The following is a 27232-nucleotide window of genomic DNA, read 5'->3' on the forward strand; positions in this document are numbered from 1 at the left end:
CAACAAAACATAGTTTTACCTTTATGGTTTCATATTTTACAATGCACCTGTGTATTTCTAAACGCAAGGCTTGGCTCCTCAGCTGACACCAGTGTTGTTGTTTTGCTGGATGAATGAGGGCCGGTAAGCGGCGGCGGCGGCGGAGGACAGATGAACGGGTCGCTGAACAGATCTGCAGTGCATTGCAAAACAGCAAAGAGCAGCGGAGGAGACACAACGGGTTATAAATAGATCTCCATATATAGAGCCAGGGGCTACGGTAGGCTAATAATCACACATGATTTATACCTGGTCCAGTGAGGTGGCGCTTCTGCACCTGAACTTCTGTCGCACATGTGCTGTCAGTTACCGGATTAAACTTCACACGTGGTCGTGTTTACAAATACAGCAGTAATATGGCCACATGCAACATTTAGCGGGACGAAAATTGCTGTAAGTAAGGCATGTGGAGCATTTTTTTTTTCTGATTTTGTCAGAATATTTAAGACATGTAGACGGTTTAATCATGCTATAACTCTCTGTTTAGTTTGAGAGCGACTGGAAGCATATGGCAGTCGATGTGCTTTATGCTTTACATTCGTCATCTGTAGTCATCAATCAGACCTTCATGCGAGTGTAAATGAATATGAATGAAGCAGTTGTACAAACACACCATGTAAACAAATTCATAACCTGCGGAAACTGCTTAATCAGTATAAGTTGTCTTACTGTGAGAATGTACACAACTGTTTCAACAAAGATAGCCTTATAGACTGATTTCATGCGGACTCCATTTTACAAACAAAATCAAGGCTGCAGTGGGAAGAAACTAGAAAGTATGGTCTGAGAAACTCAGGAATGTTGTGTATCTGGCTGTATATCTTTTCAGCGAAGAGAAAGTGGCACAAATTTATAATTTTACCACATTTTGAGTGACCTTTCTGAATGTATTGTGAAAATAAAAAGGGATATTAGATCTCATTTTCAGCTGAGTTAAGGGAAATGGCACTAGTTAGCTGAAGTTTTCTTTCCCAAACACATGTTTTAGATGCCATTTATCAAACTCAAGTTAATGAACTGATTCTTACACTATATTAGACTTGTCGCAATACTGAATTTCGGTACTGAAATTTTTAAAAAATGCCAATTTCCTGCTAGTATTTAAGCACTGTTGAGCGCGTTCTTAAACACAGCTGATTTGCCATAGTGTTCACCAGTGCTCAACAGAAATGACTGTGATTGGCCATGAAGGTCATCAGTTTACTACATTTCAACGTTCAAACGCTCAAGCAATCGACTGATCTTCGTGGCTTTAAAACACTCCAGTGTCCCTGCATTTGTGTTTGCATCGGTGAACTGATGACCTTCATGGCCAATCACAGTCAATTCTATTGTGTTTACCTGGTGCCATGAACTAAACCCTAGGAGGACACTCTTAAAGAGATTGTGATGTTGTTAGATACTTAATATGCTTTTAATAGTTTAAATGAAACTTTACTGAGTGATATTAAAGTGATGTTTACACCACATCTGCATTTTAAAATTGCAGCAACAGCTGGAGGTTTGTAGTCCACAGCATGTTGCTGCAATGTTTACACTGCTCATCCTCCACTTCGGGGTTTCTTCTCACCGCAGCCTAGCTTTTGTTTTTTTTAAATGGTGGCTGCCCGAAATAAGCGTACAGGCCTATTATTATTGCAGAGCTATCTGGAATTTTAACTGGTCAATCGCTATTTAAGGGGACAGCCATGGTGTCCGAAAACAACAGTAAAGTGCACATAGGTTGCATTCCAGTTTACTATGACCTAGCTGTCATTCAAGTGGCCACGTCCTTAATTATGCAGACTTAATCTAAATAAAATGGATGAGGTATAAAAATCACACTCCTCACAGTTGTCATGAAGTGTAATAATAGCTATTTACACCCACATTGTTTTCATACCAGGCTGTAAACACCTTTTTTTTCCTGTAAAGTTGGCCATTTTAACATTGGGGTCAGTACAGTGGCGTAGCGGACGGGCCCGCAGGGCACGCACCGTGGGGGGTCCCCGCGTGATTAGGGGGCCCCACGTCGTCGCGATTTTCAATGATTGAAAATCCAGGAACCGCAATAATCAAACTCTTGGGAACAACTGTGGTCGGAACCGGAGTTCACAGGTCTTTGTTCTCTGAACTCCTCTCAAGGTGGACTACTTCATTCTGATTGCTTGCTGCCGAACCGCGTCATAGCCAATGAAGACGCGCCGCTGTTTCTCGCCGCCGGTTCTCGTTAAAAAATGAATGACTTCTGGCTACTTTGACGCTCTCACCGCTTTCGGTTTGTGATCGCTCCTCAGTTTGTGAAGGATTCCCCGCGTTGTCGCTCCACCCCGCCTCATTTCCCCGCTCCTCAATTTGTGACATAGATATATACACTAGATATCGCATAGGGACCCTGAGCATGCGTCAATAGCGCCGCCACATTGGTACAGTGCTCCCAGGACAAATGTCATTCAACCGCACTAGTCAAGACAGTGTTATTACGTGAAGATGCGGGACTTTAGCGCTGTCTACGAGTGTAGTAACGAGCAAACAAAGAAAACAAAGCACAAAGGCAGAACATTTCATAGGTAAGATTAAGTTTTTTATGTTTTTGTATGTTCTGAAATTTGTGCTAAACAGATAGGCTAGTTAGCGTTATTGATGATAATACAGTCACTTACTGCATTCATCATAAGGCAAAGCAGCTCCAACTTGCACTAAATACTCGGCTTATGCTAGTTTTGTTGAATAAAATCAGCAAACAATGCAAAAGAAATATGAAAACGAGATGCTGCGCTGCTAGAAACTTGTATTATTGTCGGCGAGTGAAAGAGTCGTTCATAACGGAGATTCATTCACAAACGAATCGCTCCCTCTGTCAGTATGAGCAGTGAAAGCAGGAGAGGTGTGTGCACGGATTAGATCAAGTTTAACAGGGAGGGTGAATAGTACATTTCTGTACACACAAACACAAGCTTTTTGTCAGGAATGCCCGTGCGATCACTGATCCATCAATGTAGAAAAGTGATGTAAAGCTAAAATTTTCATAATTAAAAAAAAATTACATACTAACATCCAGGATAACTCCCGTTCATAGGTATATGTGTATATCTCTGGCTCTGACAACCCCACCTCATAAACCCCCCCTCATGGAGTCCTCATAAACCACATATACAAGTGTGTGTGCTTATAGTTTACACCATGGCAGATCTCACAAGCATACTCTCTCACACACACACACACACACACACACAGAGAGAGAGAGAGAGAGAGACAGTCCTGTATATACATGTAATGTAAATGCTGCTGTTCTCAGTATAATGACCCCTTGTGCATACACATCTGGATAGACAAACACACACACTCAGCTTCCTCTCTACATACTAATATTGAAGCTCCCCTGCTTGTGCTGCAAAAACAAGCAGCTCCTGTTCGAGGCCTGAAATAATGGCTCCATTTTTCTCTCTTACTCTCCCTCTCTTTCTGCATCTCTCTCTCTCTCTCTCTCTCTCTCTCTCTCTCTCTCTCTTCTCTCTTTCTCTCTAAGACGGGCCATTCTTTACATCCCATGAATACTGCATAAAGCTCGCCACGCGCCTACTAGTCCTTCGGGGCTCGAGCAGACACAGGCGGCCGACCGAGGCCCACTCAAAGCACTCGCTCGCCTTTATTCTTGAGTAAAGCGTTCATACAGCCTACGGACGGCTTACAATGGAAACTGCCGGAGCTTCGTTTACTACACATTCAGTGATGGGCTGGATGGGTTCGGTCAGCGCTGTGTTTAAGTTTGTCTTAAGGCCATGCATACATATTTATGCGGCCACAATGCACACGAAAGAAACCCAGTTATGTTTATTAAAACGGCTAAACTGCTCGCATTATCATCCAGATCGGGAGCTGAAGCTGCTGACTGAAACACCGACTGCATATGTAGTGTGAAACAGTATTGGATTTAAAAAAGAAAAGAAAAATAAATGTTTTGTTATAAATACGCTGTATATAATGCAGGGTTTCATATAATTCAATATTGTTGTCCCAATACAAATCGATTAAGATAACACATTTAAGTGAATTGAATGTAAAACAATTAAAGGTGCATTAGGTGATTGTCTTCAGAAACATTTTTTGTGTTGTTGAAAGTCTCTTCACATTTTAATAGTAATGATTAAAGTAAATAATATAATTGTATTTTTATATTCTGGATAAGGCATGAGACAAAAAATTTTTTTATTAAATTAAAATTTAAGGGGCTGACAATTCCCATAATTCTGATAAGTAGCTCAAACTGTCTGTCAGCAAATGCAGATTTGAACTAGTGAGCACCTGTTTGTACGCTGCTCTGCCGTTTGTACATACACGTGCTGCTCGTTTAAGAGAGAACGAGCGCGAGAGTAAAAACAAAAACTTTCAAAACATTTTAAAATCCTGAATCAATATTGGAGTTAGCTTTGTACACTGGAGGACGGATAACATCATGGCTGAAGTATTTCTCTTCGGGTGCTTTCACATCTGTAGTTTGCTTTATTTGGTCCAGACTGTACCAAGGGCAATAAATGATACATTGTTGCATTTTCTGCCATCTTTGGGTCGTTTTCACACCACACTGCTGGCTTTGGTCCGAACCGGTTGAAAAGAACCAAAATGCAGTCATCTGACAAAATCCACATCTCTTATTGGCCAGGTGTTGTTGAACATAGTTCCTAAACTGCTTATCGATTGGTCAGAATTCATGTGCGGGAAAATGCCAATAAACTCCCGCAAGTAAACAAACCGGCAGACACAAAATGTCGCTTTTTACTATGGAGGAACGAAACATTTTTTGTGTTGTTGAAAGTCTTTTCACATTCCAATAGTATTGATTAAAGTAAATAATGTAATTGTATTTTTATATTCTGGATAAGGCATGAGACAAAAAAAATATTAATTCAATTCAAATTTAAGGGGCTGACAATTCCTATAATTCTGATAAGTAGCTCAAACTGTCTGTCAGCAAATGCAGATTTGAACTAGTGAGCACCTGTTTGTACGCTGCTCTGCTGTTTGTGCATACACGTGCTGCTCGTTCAAGAGAGAGAGAGCGCGAGAGTAAAAACATGATTAATCAAAACTTCATTAAATCCTGAATCAATATTGGAGTTAGTTTTGTACACTGGAGGAAGGATGACATCATGGCTGAAGTATTTCTCTTAGGGTGCTTTCACATCTGTAGTTCGCTTAATTTGGTCTGGACCATCATTTAGATTAACTTTAACTGTCGTGATGGCTAATTTTTAGTGCATAATGCTTCACATGGTCTTGTCGTTCATTCAGTTTATCATTAGTTTTATCATACATTTTTATCATATTTAGTTCTTTCAGGAAAGGTGAAACATTTTTATATATTATTTTATTGATTCATATTGATTCAGTACACGTTTAGACATGTTTGCCAGACATTATTTAGAGCACAGGTGTCAAACTCAGTTCCAAAAGGGCCGGAGCTCTGCACAGTTTAGTTCCAACCCTAATTAAACACACCTGATCAAACTAATTGAGTCCTTCAGGCTTGTTTGAAACCTACAGGTAAGTGTGATGGAGCAGGGTTGGAACTAAACTGTGCAGGGCTTCGACCCTCCAGGAATTGAGTATGACACCCCTGATTTAGAGTGTAGTAAATAAACAGACCCTAATAATGACTTTTTGCCGTAGTGAACTGAACACTTATGTTATAAGTAGACTAACTTAACCTTCAAACCACAGCACAAATACTACAAATCAAAGCAGATTCATATATTATAGCTCCGATACCTCACTTCATTCCAGTTTGACCTATTCATCATCGCATACCATCAAGTGTGAAATCCCAAAGTTTAATGCAGAAACATATATTATTTGTGGAATATGAGCAGTTGACGCTTTGTAAAACAGATCTGTTTTCACCAGCTGAACTGCACGTGTATAAAAGCCAGGTATGTGTGTTATTTCTTTAGACCGTGTTTTCAATGAGCAGGTCTTCTCCATCCAGAGGTCTGCTCGCTCTTTGACACCAAAACCATTTAAATTCAGACTTCACAAAGCCTTAAATACTTAAAGCCTGTATCAGTATGCACCTTGCTTCACTTTGTTTTTCTTACCGTTTTCACTCTTAAATGAAATTATTGATTGGAGCTTTTTCAATGGTTCTTTTCAGCAACTTCAGGTAATAGAAAAAGCTGCTGAATAGTTTTTTTTTTTTTTCATTTGACTATTGCCGAGGCTCCGAAATGTATTTAGACACTCTTAAATCTGTGTGTGTGTGTGTGTGTGTGTGTGTGTGTGTGTGTGTGTGTGTGTGTGTGTGTGTGTGTGTGTGTGTGCGCTAGATATTTCACATGCTGCTGAATCGTTCTGGTTTGACTTTTTGATTATAGCGATGTCAAGGTGATTTTTAGTGCACGACCTCGCAGCTTCTTTTAGTTATTTGTTATGCTGTCTTATATCACACCAAAGAATATTTTAGCATTGAAAGAAAACTATTTGAGCAGTGTTATGCATTTGTTGTTGTGCGGATACTTTCAAGAGGGTTTTTAAATTGTGAGAAATCTGCAGTATTAACAAGTGACACATTGACTGCCAATAGCCGTGTTTCCACTATAGCGCCTAAAACGTGCTAGCCAAGGCCAGTCGCATTTCCACTGTCACTTTCGGGGCCTAATTGGGCCAAAGCGGGGCTTTCTTGGGGCCAGCAGCCGGCCTTTTTCGGCCCGCTGAATACTTTGGGCCAAAGAGGGCCAGCTGGGGCTTCGGGGCAGAGAGAAAGGAGCTTAAATAAGGGAAGGAAAACGCCTTATAGGCTGGGGTCTTTTTGCTTATAATCGTCCTTATGTTTCCCTTTAAATGTAAGGGTGTTGCATAAAATAACAAAGTTTTAATTTATAAGTGACATTCTTTGCTACGTCCTCCTCGATGTTTCAATAACGCATAATAATCTTTACACTAGCAGACACAGCACACAGTAAAGGTTGTCGAGAGTTTTTGTCAAGTGTGTTGTTGAGAGTTTTTGTCAAGTGTGTCTAAATCTTTAGACTCAACAGACAGTAAAAGTTGTCTAGAGTTGTTGTCAAGTTAGAAGGTGTGTTTGTGCGCATTTAGATGCCTGTATGTGTGTGTGAGACCGAGCAAAAGAGCATTCCCTTCACAGCTGTTGATGCCGTGAGCGGCGTCTTTCTTTTTTTAATTTATTTTAAAGATAATACACAAAATATGAATACAACAGAAAGACAGAAAACTTAGTGTCATATCTTGATAAATTAGCCTAAGCTGTATTGAGATAATTTAAATAATTACAAATGTTGGATATAATAAAATCACATACAATAAATAAACCAATATAAAACAAATAAAGCTATAATAATGTAGGTATACGAAACAAAAATCAAAACGTTTTTAAGCCATATTAAACTGTCATTTTACAAAGGCTTATCTGAAAAAAAAAGATTTTATATGTTTTCTAAAAACAATAAACACTGGAGGAGGTTTGAAATATTATTTATAAAGTATTTAAATACGATGAGATTAATCAAATCGTTCAAACAGCATTTTATGGGTGAATTAAAGCAGAAACTAGACTTCCTTTTTCTCTGTCACGCAGTCCTGCCTGCGCAGCACCGCTTTACAAATGCATTGGGGAAAACTGCAAGTAAAAATGTGTTTTATGTCCTCAAACAAGTGTTTATGTGTTTATATGACGCGGTAAAATTGAAAAATGTATTTTTAAATACATGTAGAGCTTTATTAGTGAAAAGCTGCTGAGCGCAACGAAATATAGGCTATATTTTATTATTGCTCTTATGTGCTGAAATACTTAACACTTTTCTTAAGATTACAGAATAATATGCAACATCCTTAAATAAAGGGGAATCTCCTATTAAGTGTCACATAGCCTAAAGGAAAAAAATTCAGTTTCAGGTCTTTCTGGAGCATTTGGGCTGAATGTTTGACAATGTCTAAATGAGGATGTTGTAAAATACATTTTCTACCGAGTTATTAACGAAGAATTTCTGTGTGTTATATTATGGATGGGTGCGCTGCTCTCACTGCGCTGGGTGCCTCAGTTAGTGGCGAGACCATTCGATCCACGATGCCAACAGTCAGTCGGCGAGTATGTGCATGTGCGTATAGACATATAATATAATGCTGTACAGTATTGTGTCGTTTGTTTGTTTTGGTTGTCTTGATTTTAATGGTTTCGTGATGATGTAATGGTGTGCTTTATCTGCCTTATTCCCACTGAAGTGGGCAGGTTGTGTGACGTTTGATTCGGGGGACGTTCTGGGGGCGGGGTTTGCATGAAGCACTGCGAGCTACTAGCCCGACAGTGGAAACGCGACATGACTTCGGCCTCACTGCTCAACCTCCCGGGCAATTGGCCCGGCCTGATAAAAGCCCTGTCTCGCATGCACTGGCACGACAGTGGAAATGCGGCTAATGGCATCATATTAGAGTCAAATATATATTTTTGGGCTTGAAATTGCAACCATTTTGGTCGCATATGCACTTGAAATTTTATCTATGCGATCTGAAAATATATTTGGGAGCATTTGTGCGAGTGCATAAAATTGTTGTGTGCGACCAGTTTTACTGCAAAATGTTCACCACATTTTCACCGCGGATTTGGGAGACATTCACGCAAAATGCATCTCTGCACTTGAAACGTGAATTGCAGCGATCAAGAATGGTTTAAAACAGTTGTCATGTCAACTTGCTGCAGTAAAAAAAGCCAAGGCCGTAATGCTTGCCCTGCTTTCGCTCTCTTCTTATTGGCACACTGCTCCAGCACTGAAATATCAGCTGTCAATCACTCAGTCAATGCCTTCTGGCTTGGGATGACAGAGAGAGCTTCAACCGCAAAAAGTTGTGAAGCGCTGAAGATGTGAATCAAAATAACACTGACATATTTTGTTTTAGGAACCATGACATCTAAAGTTACAAATAATGACACATCTTAGTGATCATGTGCTGAATGTTAATCCACCATCTACACTTTTTGAAGAGTGGATAAAAGATTTCCATTGGCTTCAAGTCCACTATGAAAAGTCTGTGGGATGGAATTTTCTGGTAACTTGCCACATCTAGCACGCGAGCTTCTGTTTAATTCTTCATATAATCGCCAGATGCTGTCCGTCGTGCAAGTGGCAGCTATATGTAAAATTGAACACCACGTACACCATCATACCACCAAACGGGCTTACACTGAGTAAACTAATATTTAAAACTTTTTTTAAAGTGTGTTGCAAGAACCAAAATTGGAATACGTGTTTATTTAAAAAATAAAATAAAAATCATGAGGAACACATTAAACAATGTTTTTTGTATTGTCTGCAGTGAAATACAAGTCAAAGTACATTTAGAATCACTACTTTCTTTTTTTATTTGCGTTTTCCATTCTCTCCCAACTTTTTCTGATTTGCGGTTCTGGTTTACAAAACAACTTACAGAGTTAAGAGATCAGAAAATTGCCAATCTGTAAATGTTTTTATATTTTAAATGAGGGAAATAAGTATTCGAGATTATAGTATGCAACATAATTTGTAGACATATTGTAAATGAAACAACATAGCCCAAATGAAATAACACCAATCAAAAGGATAAATGTTGTCTTTCTGTAGGACAAAAAATACATTTATTTTATTGAACATTTTTGCATATATGACGGGAAAAGGTAAATTGTTATGGATGTGATATATCTCCTTCACGTATGTGACAGATGTTAATACTTTGAACAGAGGCATTTATGAGTATTTTTACAGCACTTTAAAATACATAAATGGCTGAAATTATTCATACCCCTTGCAAATTTAAAGTGAATTCAAATTTAAAAGTACATTGTTATGACAAATATGGCAAATTCAGTTTCCTTTTATTCAACAAATAAAACGAAATTTTTTTTTGGACCGGAGATGAGACAGGCTTCTCCCAAAAAATAATAACATGATGTGCAAGAGCTACAAGAGTAGATATTAGACCAAATCAAATGTTTCGAAGCTCTACTGGCTACAGTGCAAAGTATTATTACAAAACAAGAGCAAAAGACTTTTCTTAAAAAAAAAAAAATACTCTGAAAATCTCTGAGGATTTGTTCGGAAGTTCTTCTACTCTAAGAACACCATTACCAACTTCAATAACTAGATAAAAAATCCTATCAACATCAGGCAGTCTGCAGAAAAACTTGGTCTTAGGCACCAGTTAACATTTGAGCACCACAAACAACCCAAATCACAGCAAAAGTGAAGAATAAATGTTTAGCAAAAAAAAAAAAAAAATTACCTTTTGCAGTGGCCCACCCAGAGTCCTGACTTAAATCCAATTGAGGATAGCCAATAAAAGCTTTTCCATTGGTTATTGAGGAGGGTATAAACAATTCTGGACATGCCACTTGTTCAAATGTAAATAAAAGCTGAGAAATATATTTTTTTTCGCCAATGATGCCTCTTGTGTATCGTCTTATCTTTTGGGAGAAGCCTGTATCATTTACGGAAAGAAATGGTTGAACAAAAATCATTTGAATTTAAAAGATAAAATGTTATTATAAGCATTTATTATACATACATTATAAAATGTATAAATATACAATTATACATTTTAAAACAAAATCATTTACCTGGTAAGAAAGTGTTGACTGTCTGTGTAGTTTGATGGTTAAGCTCCAGAAAAATGAAATGGCAGGAAACAAAGAACCCTAAATTCAGACACAAAGAACTAGTTCGGCACAAAGTGGCTTTTCAGGAAGACAGCAGTATTTGACATTTTTCTTAGCAATTTAATGGAATTTAATTTAGTTTTGCCATCACATGATTAAATTGCTATTTAAAATAAAATCTACTTGCTTAACATATGAATGATTAAAGATATAGTGCACTTCATGGCTCATTTAGTACATAGTAAAACTTTTTTTTTAATAAAACAAAGTACAGGAAAATGTGTTTTTGCTTCAAAACTATAATTAAATGCTACCTGATTTTACCTTTGTAAAGTTTTCTTTTAAATATACTTTCTAGTGTATTGGTATGTGCATGCAATACCCCAAATATCGATATAAGAGAAATTCCATTATAAGCCTTCACGTGATTCATTCCCTCTGAACTGAAATATATATGCCATTTCAGCAGATCCATAGGAAAAATCCCAGCCTCCCGCATCAAGGTGAAAATTGTACTATTGCAAGAGTCCCCTGCTGAGTGAGTGATTGGAAACATGAACTGCAGCTACATTACAAGGTAAATAATATTGTAAATTATACATACACACATGCATGTTGTTCTTTGTTTGTCTTCGTGCTTCTTTCATGCCATGTGTGTTTATTTGGACTGTTTGAAGAGTGTGTGTGCATGTACGAGCAAAAGGTAGTCCAGATGTGAGACATCAGTAAGCGTCAGATGTGATTGTGCGACGACCCTGGAGTTGTGAAACCCAACCGATACATGAGGTCATTAATTTAACACACACACACACTTTCTTTCTTTTTCTTCTTCCCACTCTCATGTATGATGCATCTAAATAAAATATTTTCCTTTTCATTTATCTCACTATGTATGTGAGTAGATATGTGGGTAACACTTTGTTTAAGAGTCCAGCTCCATGTACACAATATAGACTGTAAAATAAATGTAAAAATACGGGTTGCCAGACTTTTATAGTTAAAAAAATGGCATAAACATTTCTAATTTACACAAAACAACCGTATTTCATTCATTCATACAATGTAAAACATTTATATTTCCCTAATTGCCCATGTACATCCCAGAGACATTTATTTGATGTTTGTGTTTACATCTGGATGATTATTAGTGTTTTTTTGTGTTCATTTGCTCTCCCTGTGAGTTTCCTCCGGGTGCTCCGGTTTCCCCCACAGTCCAGACATGTGGTACAGGTGAATTGGGTAGACTAAATTGTCCAAAGTGTATGAGTGTGTACGGATGTTTCCCAGAGATGGGTTGCAGCTGGAAGGGCATCCGCTGCGTAAAAACATGCTGGATAACTTGGCGGTTCATTCCAAAGGTTATAAATGTCTATTTAAGTCTGAAAATTGATGTCTAATAGACGTTTTGCAAATGAACACTCATTCGGAAACCATCAACTGAGCCAGCCGAGGCTTGAACCAGCGACCTTCTTGCTGTGAGGTGACAGTACTACCTACTGCGGCACCGCGTCGCCCATTTAAGAACTAAAGGCAACTTAAAGAAATTATTATTATATCAATGCAAATTAATCATTTATTTTAATAATGTAGGTTGAGGTTTACAAACAGCTTATACCTTATAAATGAAAGGTAAATTATATGTTAATATTTAACTGTACATATTAATTTCGAGGCATTAGTATTATTTATTAACAAATCTAAAGTAATTAAATATATAAATTGTAAAATATATACAGTTGAAGTCAGAATTATTAGCCCCCCTGTATTATTAGCGCCCCTGTTTATTTTTTTCCCAATTTCTGTTTAATGGAGGGAAGATTGGTTTAGCACTTTTCTAAGCATAATAATTTTGAAAACCTATTTCTAATGACTGATTTATTTTATCTTTGTCATGATGACAGTAAATAAGATTTGACTAGATATTTTTCAAGACACTTCTATACAGCTTAAAGTGACATTTAAAGGCTTAACTAGGTTAATTAGGTTAACTAGGCAGGTTAGGGTAATTAGGCAAGTTATTCTATTACAATGGTTTGTTCTGTAGACTATAGAAAAAAAAATTAGCTTAAAGAGGCTAATAATTTTGTCCCAAAAATGGCTTTAATAAAATTTAAAACTGCTTTTATTCTTGCCGAAATAAAACAAATAAGACTTTCTCCAGAAGAAAAAATATTATCAGACATACTGTGAAAATTTCCTTGCTCTGTTAAACATTATTTGGGAAATATTTAAAAAAGGAAAAAAATAAAAAAAGGGGCTAATAATTCTGTATATATATACACACACACACACAGTTGATTATATTAATATATTATATTATATGAATATTAATATATTATAAACTAATTATTAGCAACAAAAAAATGCATTGTAAAACAAAAATCATATTAATTTATATTCCTTTGGCTTAGTCCCTTATTTACAAAAAAAAAAAATAATAATAGTCAAAACAAAAAAAAAGATGCAGAGGAACTGGAGTGGATTCAGATATACTTTATTTTACTCACATCTGATTGTTTACGTCTGGAAGGGCAGTGGTTGAAGTGGGAGAACAAAGTGCAGGTGTGCTTTTGTTTAGGCTCTTGCTTGGAGATATTTTCAGACTACTCTTTAGAACTGCTGCTTAGTATGTTGCTGCACGAATTATGACACTGACAGACATAAACACAACAAAAGAAATGAGTAAAATGAGATTTAATATCTCACACTTACTTGACTTGTATTGATCATAATTTTGTCTTTGTCTTACAATCTGACTATTTATAAATGTTGGCAATAAATCTTTTTAGAAACACATTTGCAATTGTATTACACCAGATGTCATTTATTGAAGCTCATTTCTCCGTCAGGTTTTAAAGGTATGTACAACTTTTTAGTTCTCACAATTTCAACTTTAAATCTCATTATTGTAATTTTCATATTTATATTTTATCTACAGCTGAAGGCAAAATTATATACCCTCCAATGAAATTTTAAAATTTCTAATAACTCATTTATTTATCATTAATTTATCTCATTAACTCATTCATTTATCTTTGTCATGTTAACAGTACATAATGTTTTACTTGTTATTTTTCAAGATGCTAGTATTCAGATTAAAGTGCGATTTAAAGTCTTAACATGGTTAATTATCATTATTATTATTGTTATTATTAAGTAATAATTATTAAGTGAAGAATAACTGAAAATGTCTTGCTTTGCTAAACTTTACTTGGGAAATATTTAAAGGAAATGAAAATTTCCTTTTGGCTAATTAGGTTATAATAATTAGGTTGGCTAATTATTTTGTCTTCAGCTGTATTTTAAAATTGTCTTACATTACAAATTTCAGTTCTGGTGTAAAACAAAACCAGCTTCTATAGCTATATTATGAGCCTTTTAAAAATAAATTGCAATTAGGTTTCCTATAAATGTGTAGTAAAAATTGTCCTTAGTGTATGTACAGTTGAAACCAGAACTGTGTAAAAAGGCGCATAACCATGTTTTAAAAAGTCAGATGTTAATGTGACTAAAATTTTTCTCTTTTAGGTAAGTTTGGATTATCAAATTTGTTTCTGTTATGCGTAATAGCAGAATAGTGAGAGAGATATTTTTTGAGAAATTGTTATAACTTTTCTTGAAAGTCAAGTTTACATACAGAAAGATTATTATGCCTCTAAAAAAGCTCAGATGATGGTGTCAAGGTTTTGGAAGTTTCTGATGGGGTGGCAGCATGATGTTTTGCTGCAGGAGGGACTGGTCCACTTCACAGCATAGATGGCATCATGAAGAAAGAACATTTTGTAGAAATACTGAAGCAACATCTCAGGACAACAGCCAGGATATTAAAACTTGGCCAAAAATGGATCTTCCAAACAGACCATGACCCTAAGCATACTGCCAAATTAGTTAAAATGTGCTTAAGGAAAGCAGAGTGAATGTTTTGAAGTGGCCATCACAAAGCCCTGATTTCAATCCTATAGAAAATTTTTGGGCAGAGTTGAAAAAGCTTGTGCAAGCAAGACAGCCAACAAATCTGACTCAGTTACATCAATTCTGTTAGGAGGAATGGGCGAAAATTCCTTCAAACAAATTCCTCTTTTATCGATTGTACTTTTATTTAAATCCTATATTAGACATTCACTCGTACAATATTCTTGCCATTGTGTAAATAATCAAATTATTAAAAAGTGTAAATACCCTTTAAAAGAAAAAACATCCATTGGAACCATATTCATTTTCTTTTCAAGTTTAAAAGGCAGGAATGGCCAATGCTTTTATGAAAATGCTTCGAGTGGCCCTCTAGCTCCGAAAAATACTCTATGACAGGCAGAGAGAGAGAGAAGGAGAAAGAGAGATGAATTGGAAGCAGGCAGAGAGGGGCGGAAAACAGCTCTTTCATTTTCTGCAGTGAAGAGTTGGCTAAAACACGGTAAATCATGGCCACGGGACAGCAACTAGGAATGGCATTGACAGGAAATAAAACATTGCATGTAGTCGGTCGGCTCTCACTCATTCCACACACACACACACACGCACACAAAATCAGGCTGTCTGTGTTGCACATAATGAAGAGACCATCCAGCATCTCCTCTCGAGATGGAATAGAGAGTTAAATGGAAGTGGGAAGAGCGGAGCTATGGGGGAAGGGAAGGAGAGATGGAGATGGATGTGTAGAGATGGAGCGATGGGGAAATGGACAAACGGGAAACAGAGAGTGAAGGCCCTGGTAATATAGTCAATGTAAAAATCTTTGTCGTTCTTTATTTTGCAGTCTGAAATATTCAACACAGGCTCATTGGAAATATGTGCTTCAGCTTACTTTTTTTGTCAAACTGCAAAAATGTACTTCATCGTACGTTTCCATCTCAGGCTCCCTGGAATTAATAATTATAACAGAGAAATATGTAACGTGGGCTTTGTCTTTTTGTTTTCACAAGAGGCCGCTGTGTACATTTATTTATTTTTGGCCTTTTTTAGACAGGACAGTATTTACACAGGAAGCGAAGTTGGAGAGGGGGGAGGGTGGGGTAGAGAAGACAAAAGTCCTCGAGCGAGTATTCGAACTCAGGACGTCCTGATGTGCTACTGCACCTAATGTCGGCGCGCTAACCACTAGGCTATTTACTAGGCCGACCGCTGTGTACATTTTTGACAATGTACGTAACTGGGATATGTTTACTCATGCTTGCCATTTCTTGTAAAATCCACTAGAGGTCATTGTGTACATGTATTCCTGGAACACGTGTTCTCTTGCATGCCATCCACTAGAGGCTGCGGTGTACATTTCTGAAAATTTGCAATATATTACTTGGACACGTTTTCTCATGTGTGCCATTTCTCGTACAATTTACTAGAGCTTGCGCTAAATTTTTGACAATCTCAAATACATTAATGGGACAAACTTTATTTTGCTAGCTGTTTCTTTTAGATCCACTAGAGGTTGCTTTTTAAATTGTTGACATTCTCAAATACATTACTGGCACACATTTTTATTTGCGTGCCATTTCTCATTTATCCACTAGAGGTCGCTGTGTACATTCTGACAATCTCAAATACGTTACTGGGATACATTTTCTCATGTGTGCCATGTCTCGTAAATCCAATAGAGGTCTCTGTGTACAATGTTGACAATCTCAAATACGTTACTGGGATACATTTTCTCATGTGTGCCATGTCTCGTAAATCCAATAGAGGTCTCTGTGTACAATGTTGACAATCTCAAATACATTACTGGGACTTTGTTCGCTGTGCACATTTTGACAATTTTTATATATGTTATGGTACACATTTTTTCATGTGTGCCATTTTACGTAAATCCACTTGAGCCCGTTGTGTAAAGTTTTGACAACCTCAAATACGTTACTGTGACACATTTTTTGACACATAGAGGCCACTGTTTACATTGTTGACAATCTCAAATACGTTACTTGGAACTTGTTCTCATGCATGCCATTTTAAATAGATCCACTAGAGGCCGCTGTGTCCAAGTTTGACAATCTCAAATGCATTACTGGGAAACGTGTTCTCATGCATGCCGTTTTAAATAGGTCAACTAGAGGTCGCACTTTACATTTTTGACAGTTTGGGACAAGTTTTTACTAATGTGTGCCCCAGTGTAGGCCACAGTGTACATTCTGACAATCTCAAATACATTATTGCGAAATAATTTTATTGCTATTTTTTTCTCATGCATGCCATTTCTCATAAATCCACTTAGGGGTCACTGTGTACGTTACTGGGACCCATTTTCTCGTTTTTTTGCTTGCCATTTCTTGTAAATCCACTAGAGGTCGCTGTATACATTTTTGTAAATTTAAACATTTACAATTTAAATTGGCTGTTTAAAGTGGGTAGCACGATCGCCTCACAGCAACAAGGTCGCTGGTTCGAGGCTGGGTCAGTTGGCATTTCTGTGTGGAGTTTGTATGTTCTCCCCGTGTTCTCGAGGGAGTCCAAGGACATGTGCTGTAGGTGAATTGAATAAGCTAAATTGGCTGTAGTGTATATGTGTGAATGAGTGTTTATGGGTGTTTCCCAGTTTCCCTTGCACAAAACATATGCTGGATAAGTTGGCGGCTCATTCCGCTGTGGCGACCCCTGATCAATAAAGGGACTAAGCCAGAGGAAAATTTATATATGTATATATATATATATATATATATATATATATATATATATATATATATATATATATATATATATATATATATATATATATATTCATTCATATATTCATTTATATTCATGTATAAGATATATTTTAAGTAGATATATTAAGTTTAAAAACTTCTTTAACAAAATTATTTTGTATAGGATCTTTTTTTATGTGTGAGCGTACATGTACAAAATACATATAAATGTATAATATTTTGAAAGTTTTAGAGGGGATTAATCACAATTATTCTTTGCCCAACATCTCTGTTATAATTAATTTTCTAAATAAAATTCTAAAATATAAGAAGAGACAAAAACAACAAAAAACAAACTTAAAATTACATTTTTTGTTATTTTGAGATATAATTTTGTTGTTGTTGTGCATTGAAGTGAACAAAACATGATTTAAGAAAGTTACTTAAATTTGACTTTTTGTGATTTTAGAAATCATGTTTTTAAATCGAGTATTAAACAATTGCGAAAAAAAGATTTCTGAAAAATTCTAAAAATGGGGGTAATCGATTTTTGAATAAACTTAACAGACACATTCTTATCTTTAAATTATCTTAATTTCTAAAAAAAAAAAAAAAAAAAAAAACATTTCTAGCTTTGAACAGAATCAGTTAATTGAGTGGTTTCCTCATAATGAACCTTGTTTTATCTTACCTAACAAAACATTTAATATTTAGTGTAATTATCACTGCCAAACCTCATCCCTGCAGCTATAGCCAAACAAACCAAACATGCATCCAAACAAACGGAGAGCTCAGAGCTTTCAAGAAATGAAACGCTTCGTTTGCTTTCCATCTAAATGAGTCTGAAATTTCATTAGAACTGAGAGGCAGAGAATGTTAAAGCTCTCGATGGGCTTAACGGCACCCACAATTTCTCTTTTCTCGAAGAGTGTAAAAATGTAATCAATACATTCTAAATCAAATTGGTTTCCGTATTTGTCAAAATATAATATGTGATCATGGAGCGCATTGGTCTGATTTATTTGATTATTAAGGACAGAATAGTGTGGGTTTCAGTGCGGGTCTGTTGAGTGATTGAAAGGGATGAGAATGAGTGTTTGACAAAGAGTAAAATAAAGACGCAGTACAAGACAAACATCTCCTGTCTCACACACACACTCAATTCTCCGAGCAAAACACCATCAACAACCACAGCAGGGTGGAAAGCAATGAAACCGTTATCGTCTGAGATCTCATGGTCCAGCCTTCTATCTAAAGCTAAAAATATATACATGTATTCATGATTCGCATGCATTATTCACATGCAAGACCAATTCTTGTGGTATATCTCAGGCCATAAAGTCTAAATGCATTAGATCGTGGATGTGTGTGTGTATATATATGACTGTAATATAATGCAAGTGCTTGGTTCACCACAGAATGTTTACAATCAGAAGCCAGTAAGATTATTACATGAACTCTTTAATCCCGATTTGCCAAAAAGATGATTATGTTTCATATACAGATTTTAAAAGTTTGTTTTTAAAATGATTTATATTATTGTTGTTGTTATTGTTATTATGAAAGTTAAGCATTTCTGTAAATAATTTAACAGGGAAATATTGACTGTATTTTCGTTAATATTTTTTTCTCTCTTTTTTTGTAATTCAACTTTTTTTATTGTTCTTCAGTAATATTTTTTCTTACTATTTTTTTTTTGTTTTTGTTTTTTTGTTTTTTGTTTTTTGGCTGGAATCGTTTTTATTATAACAATTCATCACCTTGGAATTAAAAGGTTCCATCTGCGTTCTGAATGATTTTGAGACACTGACCATCAAAGTTTTTGCATTCCATAGCAAACAGTATGTGTGTAACATTTGTTTTTTTAAATAAAAATACTTAAAATGTAAAAAACTTATAAAAAGATATCTCATAATGTAAATAAGTTGTCTTTTAATAAGAATATGTCAATAACTGAATTTTGACAAAAATGTCAAATAGAATAAAAATAAAATAGAAAAAATAGAAACTTATAATTCTATGGTGACGAATTTTTAAGGTCAATATAATTTGCCTCCTTAGGAAATAAGTATTTTGATTGGCTATAGAAGATTGTCCAATGACTTGCCTAGTTAACCTCATTTAGCCTTTAAACAGCACTTTAAGCTGAATAATACAGTTTTTCTCAGTGGTTTTGGTGCATTTCTCACAACACTAGTGCATTTCTGCACTACAGTTAATGCATTTCTCAAAACAATTAGTACAAACTGCAAAACCTCGCTGATAACCTGCAAAAGCGTGTCACTTGCTCAAAATGGACAGCTCATTCCTCAAAAGCAAGTATTGATGTCAATGAAAGTGTCAGTGTCATCAAAATGAAAAGTCCTGACACCATTGTTCATGAAAAAGATAGTCAAATGGCTTTGTCATGTTTTCATTATGGCAGTTTACTCTGTTCATGTTTTCAATGCAAAAAAGTCAGATTTTGGTGACACTTCCTAAAAATGCTAAAGACAGCACTATATACTATTTGCACAGCCATTTGAAAACTACAGTAAAGCTAGACATCACTGCATTTAGTGAGGTATCTGAGAACAAGACTCTGAATATGTATTTTTCACATTTTTACTGCATTTGCTAGTTGCAATTCTAATTTATTCACAGCATTGTCCAGAAGAATAAATACACCCTTATTTACAGCAAACATAAACTTCCTATGGGTAGAGCTGCGCACAACTGTAAACAATACTGCTGTACGTATTTGAGCTGAACCTACAACATACACAGGTCTGTAAATCATTCATGAAATTGTTCAATTTTTAAGACATTTTCAGGAAAATAAAGATTAATTTTTTTATAAAATTAGCTTGACAGATTTTGACAACTAGTTCAACAATTTTGTATATAACGACTCAAGTAAGGAAATGTAGACTATTAGTTTCATATGGATTGACTATTCAGCATTCACAAGTTTAGTTCATTTTGACTGGCATGACACAAGCAAATGATAATATTATAAACAGCAGGGAGTTGTATGAAAGCAATTGATGCATGTCCAAAAGCATCTGAAATGAGTTGGAAAGAATGAGAAACTGCTACTATAATATGCACAAATGAATAAATGTTTTGAGAAAAACTGTAATATCTTGCAAAATAACTAGAAAAATGCACTGATGATGTATGCCCCCATACTGAATGTAACCCCAAACCATGATTTTTCCTTCGCCAAACTTGACTGATTTCTGTGAGAATCACGGGTTCCAGTAGCTCTTCTGCAGTATTTGTGATGATTAGGATGCAGTTCAACAGGTGATTCATCTGAAAAATCGACCTTCCACCACTTCTGCCACTGATCAACTAGAAGTCAAGTTATTTTTTGTTGCTCTTACAACTAAGATCGACAAAAAGTCAAGACAATAATTTTTTTTGTTGTTTTGTTGTTGCTTTAACTTATTTTAGTTGCGATGACAAAAAGCTAATTTGATTCTAACAAAAAAAAAATGCAAGAATGTTTTTATGTGTGGAGATTTACAATTTAAAATGAATCATAATGAGCCTTTTAATGGGTCATCGAATTAAAAATTATATATATTGTTACACAAAATGACATTTTAGGGGCAGCATGGTGGCTCAGTGGTTAGCACTGTCACCTCACAGCAAGAAGGTTCGAGCCCCAGCTGGGTCAGTTGGCATTTCTGTCTGAAGTTTGCATGTTCTCCTCGTGTTTGCGTGGGTTTTCTCCCGGTGCTCCGGTTTCCCCCACAGTCCAAAGACATGTGCTATAGGTGAACTAAATATGCTAAATTAACTGTAGCATATGAATGTAAAAGTGAGAGTGTATGGGTGTTTCCCAGTACTGGGTTGCAGCTGGATGGGCATCCGCTGCATAAAACATATCCTGGATAAGTTGGAGGTTCATTCCTCTGTGGCGACCCCTGATTAGTGAAGGGACTAAGCCGAAAAGAAAATGAATGAATGAACGAAAATGACATTTTAGTGAGAATTATCTGAAAATCTCATGATTATCTTTTTTTGCCCCATAGAGAAAAAACCCCATTACACATTATTTAATAAATAAATAAAGCTTCTGGAACAAATCCAAACATTGGTACAAGCAACAAATACCTCTCGTTATACACTCTCAGAAATAAAGGTACGCGAGCTGTCACTGGGGCGGTACCTTTTCAAAAAGTACACATTTGTACCTAAAGGGTCCGTATTAACACCTCAAGGGTACATATTAGTACCTAAAAAGTATAATAGTATACCTAATATATTAGGTACAAATACATGTTTTTAAGGTACCAATATGGACCCATTTAGTACAAATGTGTGTCGTTTGAAAAGGTCACGCCCCAGTGACAGCTCTTGTACCTTTATTTCTGAGAGTGTACTGATTAATTGACGTGTATTTTTGTATGTGGAATACAGTATATAGCTTTATTTGTCTAAGTCCGTGTATAACAACATATTTACCTGTTTAAGTGAATTTGCATGCTTTGGGGGAGGGAGGGGGGAGTGTTAAAAAGGAAAAAAAGGACTTGTGTACACAAGTCCTAAACCATGCAAGCCAGTGGCGAGAAAGAAAACTTCATCAATTGACGAAAGTAAAGGAAAAAACTCTCAAGAGAAACCAGGCTCAGTTGAGCCTGACCATTTCTCCTTTGGCCAAGCTTCTTGTGCAGAGCTGCAGGTGTAAGTAGGTGACCGGTGGGTATTTAGGCTGCCCCATGAGATAAATGCGAAGACTCATCTGTCACTGGGGTCTTTCAGGAATTAGTCTCATGCTCCTCACTCCTCCTTGACCACAGCATCTGCTCAGGATACGGCCTGGTCCAGGATTATGGAGACCTCTAGAAGTGCTCTGTGTTTGGCATCATTTCTTTACAGGTCTTGGATCACATCAATGGCGCTGCACAATCTCTAGGCTTCAGGATGTGTATCTCCAGGTGGAAATAGAAAACACAGAAAATAAAAACATAAATAAAGCTTTATTATTTGTTGTTTTTGTGGGGGCTTCGATAAAACTGCCTAAATCTTTTCTTTTTGTATGGGTCAAAATGTCTGTGATTGATTTTGACATTGGTATTATAACCTTTTGTTCCATATTCTGACACCGCCTAAAGCGTGCACTTACTGTACACTGGCACCAGCAGAACAAACACATCTCAGTATTGTTGTTTCTCACTGTAGTTGCTGTCAATATCCCATCTCTACACTAAACCTGTTTTCTCTTCTTCCTTGTTTTATTGTCACACTTTCAGAGCCGATGGGAGAGAGAGAGAGAAGATGGAGTGATTGATCCGTCTCTGTGGTTTAGCATTAGCAGAGGGGAAGTATGGGATTGAGAGTTCAGTCTCTCTGAAAAGAATCAACGTCACTCTGGATCCCAAACTCTCACACGGAGACACTCAAAGAATTTAAAAGAAAGAGGTGAGGAAAGGGTCAACTCTACTTTATCTATCTATCTATCTATCTATCTATCTATCTATCTATCTATCTATCTATCTATCTATCTATCTATCTATCTATCTATCTATCTGTCTGTCTGTCTGTCTGTCTGTCTGTCTGTCTGTCTGTCTGTCTGTCTGTCTGTCTGTCTGTCTGTCTTTCTGTCTGTCTGTCTGTCTGTCTGTCTATCTATCTATCTATCTATCTATCTATCTAACGTTCTGTCTGTCATTCCATCTATTCATCCATCCATCCATCCATCCATCCATCCATCTTACTCACTTCTGTCTTTCTATTGATCAATCGTTTTGTCCATGCATCCTCTATCTTACTGTCAATCAATCTATCTCTCCTTTAATCTGTATTTCTATTGATTCTCCTATCTGTCCATTCATACATCTTACCATCTTTCTATTCATCTTTGTTTGTCCATCCATTATCCATTTGTCAACTGATCTGTCTGTTCAGCTATCAGTTTTTCCATTCAGATGTCTTACACCTCTTTCTTTTAATTAATCAAATCTGTTTATTCATCCATCATCTATCTGTCTGTATGTCTGTCAGTCAGTTTGTCTTTCAATCTATCAGGTCTCTTACCTGCCTTATCTATTAATCAATCTGTTTTTCCATTTATCAGTCTGTTTATTCATGTATCTACCTGTATTTCTACCCATCCATCCTTCTATCAATCTGGCTAACTGTTTACTGTATGTTCATCTATCCATCCATCAATCAATTAATCTGGCTATTTCTGTCTTTTCACCCATCCATCATTCGTTTGTCTGTCCATCCATCTATCTATTATCAATCTATCCAGTTCACTGTTGATTATTATGGATGTCTCTGTCTGCTCATCTCATCCATCCATCCGCCCATCCATCCGTCTGTCTATCTGACGTTCTTCTCATCTATTCATCCACCCACCCATCCATCTATTGTTCTGTCTGTCTGTTGTTCTCATCTATCCATCCATCCATCCATCTATCCATCCATACATCCATTGTTTTATCTGTCTATCTATCCATTCATCCAACCATCTGTCTATCTGTCAGTCTATCTGACGTTCTTCTCGTGCATCCATTCATCCATCTAACTATCTGTCCATCTGTCCGTTTCCTCTACCTATCTATCTATCTATCTATCTATCTATCTATCTATCTATCTATCTATCTATCTATCTATCTATCTATCTATCTATCTATCTATCTATCTATCTATCTATCTATCTATCTATCTATATCTATTTGTGTCTGTTCATCCATCCATCCATCCATCCATCCATCCATCCATCCATCCATCCATCCATCTTTTTGTCCATCTGTCCATCTATGTATCAATCTATCCATTTGTCTGTTGATTAATCTGGATATCCCTGTCTGTTCATCCATATCCATCATTCATCTGTATGTCTGTCCATCCATATATTGTTATCTATCTATCTATCCATCCATCCATCTGGTGTTCTGGTCAAATGCCAGTTGCACTTAGTGAAAGAGCTTCAGGTTCAATCCTGACTGGATCCGTCTTTATGAGATGTGCTGTAACAGAACAACAGACCTTTGTAAACCCTGTCAAAACATGACAAGAGGCCAATCCACTTTTGTAGACGCAGCATTGTGACGGAGTCTGTTCTCACCCCGATCATTGCTCCAGTTTTCCACGACTGCGAAAGGTAATACTTGTAGCGCACACCTTCAGACCCACAGGCGCTGAGCTGCCAAAGCAACAATGAACAATCCTCCTGGGTTCAAGTTTACAAATGCAACCTGATATTTTTTTTATGTTGTTAGTTGTGTTTTTTTATTATTATTATTTTGATAAGTGTCTTATAGAGGGCGACATGGTGGCTCAGTGGTTAGTGTCACCTCACTGCAAGAAGGTCACTGGTTTGAGCCCCGGCTGGGTCAGTTGGCCTTTCTGTGTGGAGTTTGCATGTTCTCCCCATGTTGGCGTGGGTTTCCCCCGGGCGCTCCAGTTTCCCCCACAGTCCAAAGACATGCGCTATAGGTGAACTGAATAAACTATTGGCTGTAGTGTATGAGTGTATGGATGATTCCCAGTGCTGGGTTGCAGTTGGAAGGGCAACCGCTCTGGCAATCTCTGATAAATAATTAATTAGTGAATAAAAGTGTCTTATGCTCACCAAGTTGTATTTATTATATCAGAAATAAAATCTTGTGAAATATTATCACTAAAGATATGTTTTTATTTTAATACATTTTTTATAGTTAATTAATACATTTTATTTAGTTTTATTACTTTTCATAGTCTTATGCTTAAGAATCTGCATTTATTTGATCATAATACAGGGTCTTAAAAAGTATTAAAAGTTGATAAATCAATGTAGAGAAATTTAAGGCCCTTGAAAAGTATGCCAATTAGCAAGGAGTTAAATTTTACATAATTTTTAAATATGCAATGTATGGTTGTATGCTAACGTTTGCTTAAGTAAATCTGCCAATATCAGGATGCTGTTTAGTTTATAAAATCAATTAAATCAATGGCTCCTGTATTAGAATGCTTTATTCGACATATAGTGATTGATGATTGGCTCCTGTACTAGTGGGAGGGGCTTTATTCACCAAATTGACAGTTACAATTTTCCCCATTTAAAACTATACGAGTGACATGTCTTGCGTATTCTATAGACTGCGTCCAAAGCCGCCTACTTCTCAGTAGGTAGTGCATTTTAATTTAAACGTACTACTCGTCCGTTAGAAAAGTTCCTTCTATACAGTATGAATGTGAGCAGTATTAATGGAATTCGGACGTACTACATCCACCATTTTCTCATGATCATGTGACCTACCTCCGCCAGTTGCGTCACTTCACTCCCATTCATGAATTCTCTATCGGGGCATCATGAGATAGCGTAGAGTGCATGGGATGTGTATTTCAGAATCTGGCCAGAAGTAGTGGGTCATCCTGGTAATTCTCGCTTACTGATTTTCGAATTCTATGAATTCTGACAAACTACTTGGCTAGCATACTGATTTTAGCATGCTACGTATGTAGTATGGAGGTATGCAATTTCAGACACAGCATGATTTGACATCATGCTGCTTTGTTTACTGCAGTAACCAAGGCAACACCATTATTTCTGCAGTTTTATAGGCTCCAACCTGCTGAAGCTAGATGTAAAAGATTTTTATTCAGTATATAAATAATGTTTTAGTTTTGGATTAGTTTGCTACATTAATATTTAGTAAATATACTGTAAGATAAAAAGGTCTTAAAAGGTATTGAATTATTCCTGCAATACTCTAAAATAATAAATCATGTGAAACATTATAATTCAATATATTTGTTTTCTATTTGAATTCAATTTAAATACATATTTGTTCGAACTACTTACTTAAAATAAGCTGAAACCATAATTCTTGTGTTTTTTAGGGCACAGCTTAATTGTTTTATCTCCAGTCCACTTAAATTTGTTAAAACTTATACGTTAACTTTATTTCTTCATGTTGTTCCAACACTAATCGTTTGTGTGGAACCCTGCATTTTTTACAATGTTGATAACACTTTATTTTAATGTGTCCTTATTACACATTCAATGCACTTACTATAATTATTACTATTAATTATGCATAATTTTATCCAGAATCCTAACCATGTAATAAATAAATATTATTTAATTACTCAGTAGTAAAATATTTACATTTAATAGTTACATCAAACTAATAGTGTAACTAAATTTTTTTTAAATTGTTTTTATTTAAACATTTTATTCATTAAATAATTATTAATACATTTCCTATATTTAACCAGCTGCAAAATATTTGTAATCAAAAATGAAATAAAAACTTGTGAAATATTATAATTGATCTGTTTTCTATTTGAAAACATTTCAAATATAATATTTGTATTGTTTTACATTTTACTTGCGCTCACCGAGCTGCAGTTATCTGATCAAAAATAAAATAACAAACATAATCTTGTGAATTTTTATAACTACAAATTGCTGTTTTTTATTTATTTTAATACTTTTTTAAATATAATTGTTTCTTCTGATAGCTGAGTTTTCAACATCATTATTCTAGTATTCAGCATCACATGAGTATCAGACATTATTCTAATTCTGATTTAGTGTTCAAGTGTTTACAGTTTATTTCTTCAATTTACATTAATTTAAATATTTTCTTATTTTCAGAATAATTTGCTAAAAATGATAGCAACAATAATTGTCAAAAAAACAGCGTTTAAATCTTAAAATCTCTTGAGTTTAATCAATATGTCCTCTCAAAGTACAATTAAATATTTGTTTTTAGATGTGCCAGTATTCCAGCTTTAAGTAACTTCTGATAAAAGTGTTTGATAAATTCATAAATGCAAATGTTAATATGAAAATGTCAATGTGTGAATTGGGAACTTTAAAATTATTAACTAATTAATATATAATTAAATGTATGAATATTTATCATGTACTATCACAGATTTAATTTTGGCTGTTGATCAGCCCCTGCTGGTAGATGTTGCAAATACAGCATTTTGTTTCCCTATTGACTCCCATTCAATTTACACTTATTTAATT

The 27232-nt window shown here is 35.8% G+C and overlaps 1 long non-coding RNA gene across 6 annotated transcripts in view; it reads left to right on the forward strand.

The window, feature by feature from the left end:
* LOC137496158 (uncharacterized) overlaps nt 1-22680 on the forward strand; it is a 98157-nt gene extending 75477 nt beyond the window's left edge. For 2 of the 6 annotated variants that reach the window (XR_012383202.1, XR_012383199.1), the window contains 3 exons: nt 11124-11234; nt 11335-11443; nt 22512-22680. This is a non-coding gene — a long non-coding RNA (uncharacterized lncRNA). The remainder of the gene's footprint in view (nt 1-11123; nt 11235-11334; nt 11444-22511) is intronic. The other 4 variants (XR_012383201.1, XR_012383198.1, XR_012383200.1 and 1 more) reach the window with 4 other exon arrangements.
* Nucleotides 22681-27232: the final 4552 nt, after the last annotated feature.

This window comes from Danio rerio, chromosome 7, assembly GCF_049306965.1.
Source record: "Danio rerio strain Tuebingen ecotype United States chromosome 7, GRCz12tu, whole genome shotgun sequence".
Taxonomy (NCBI): domain Eukaryota; kingdom Metazoa; phylum Chordata; class Actinopteri; order Cypriniformes; family Danionidae; genus Danio; species Danio rerio.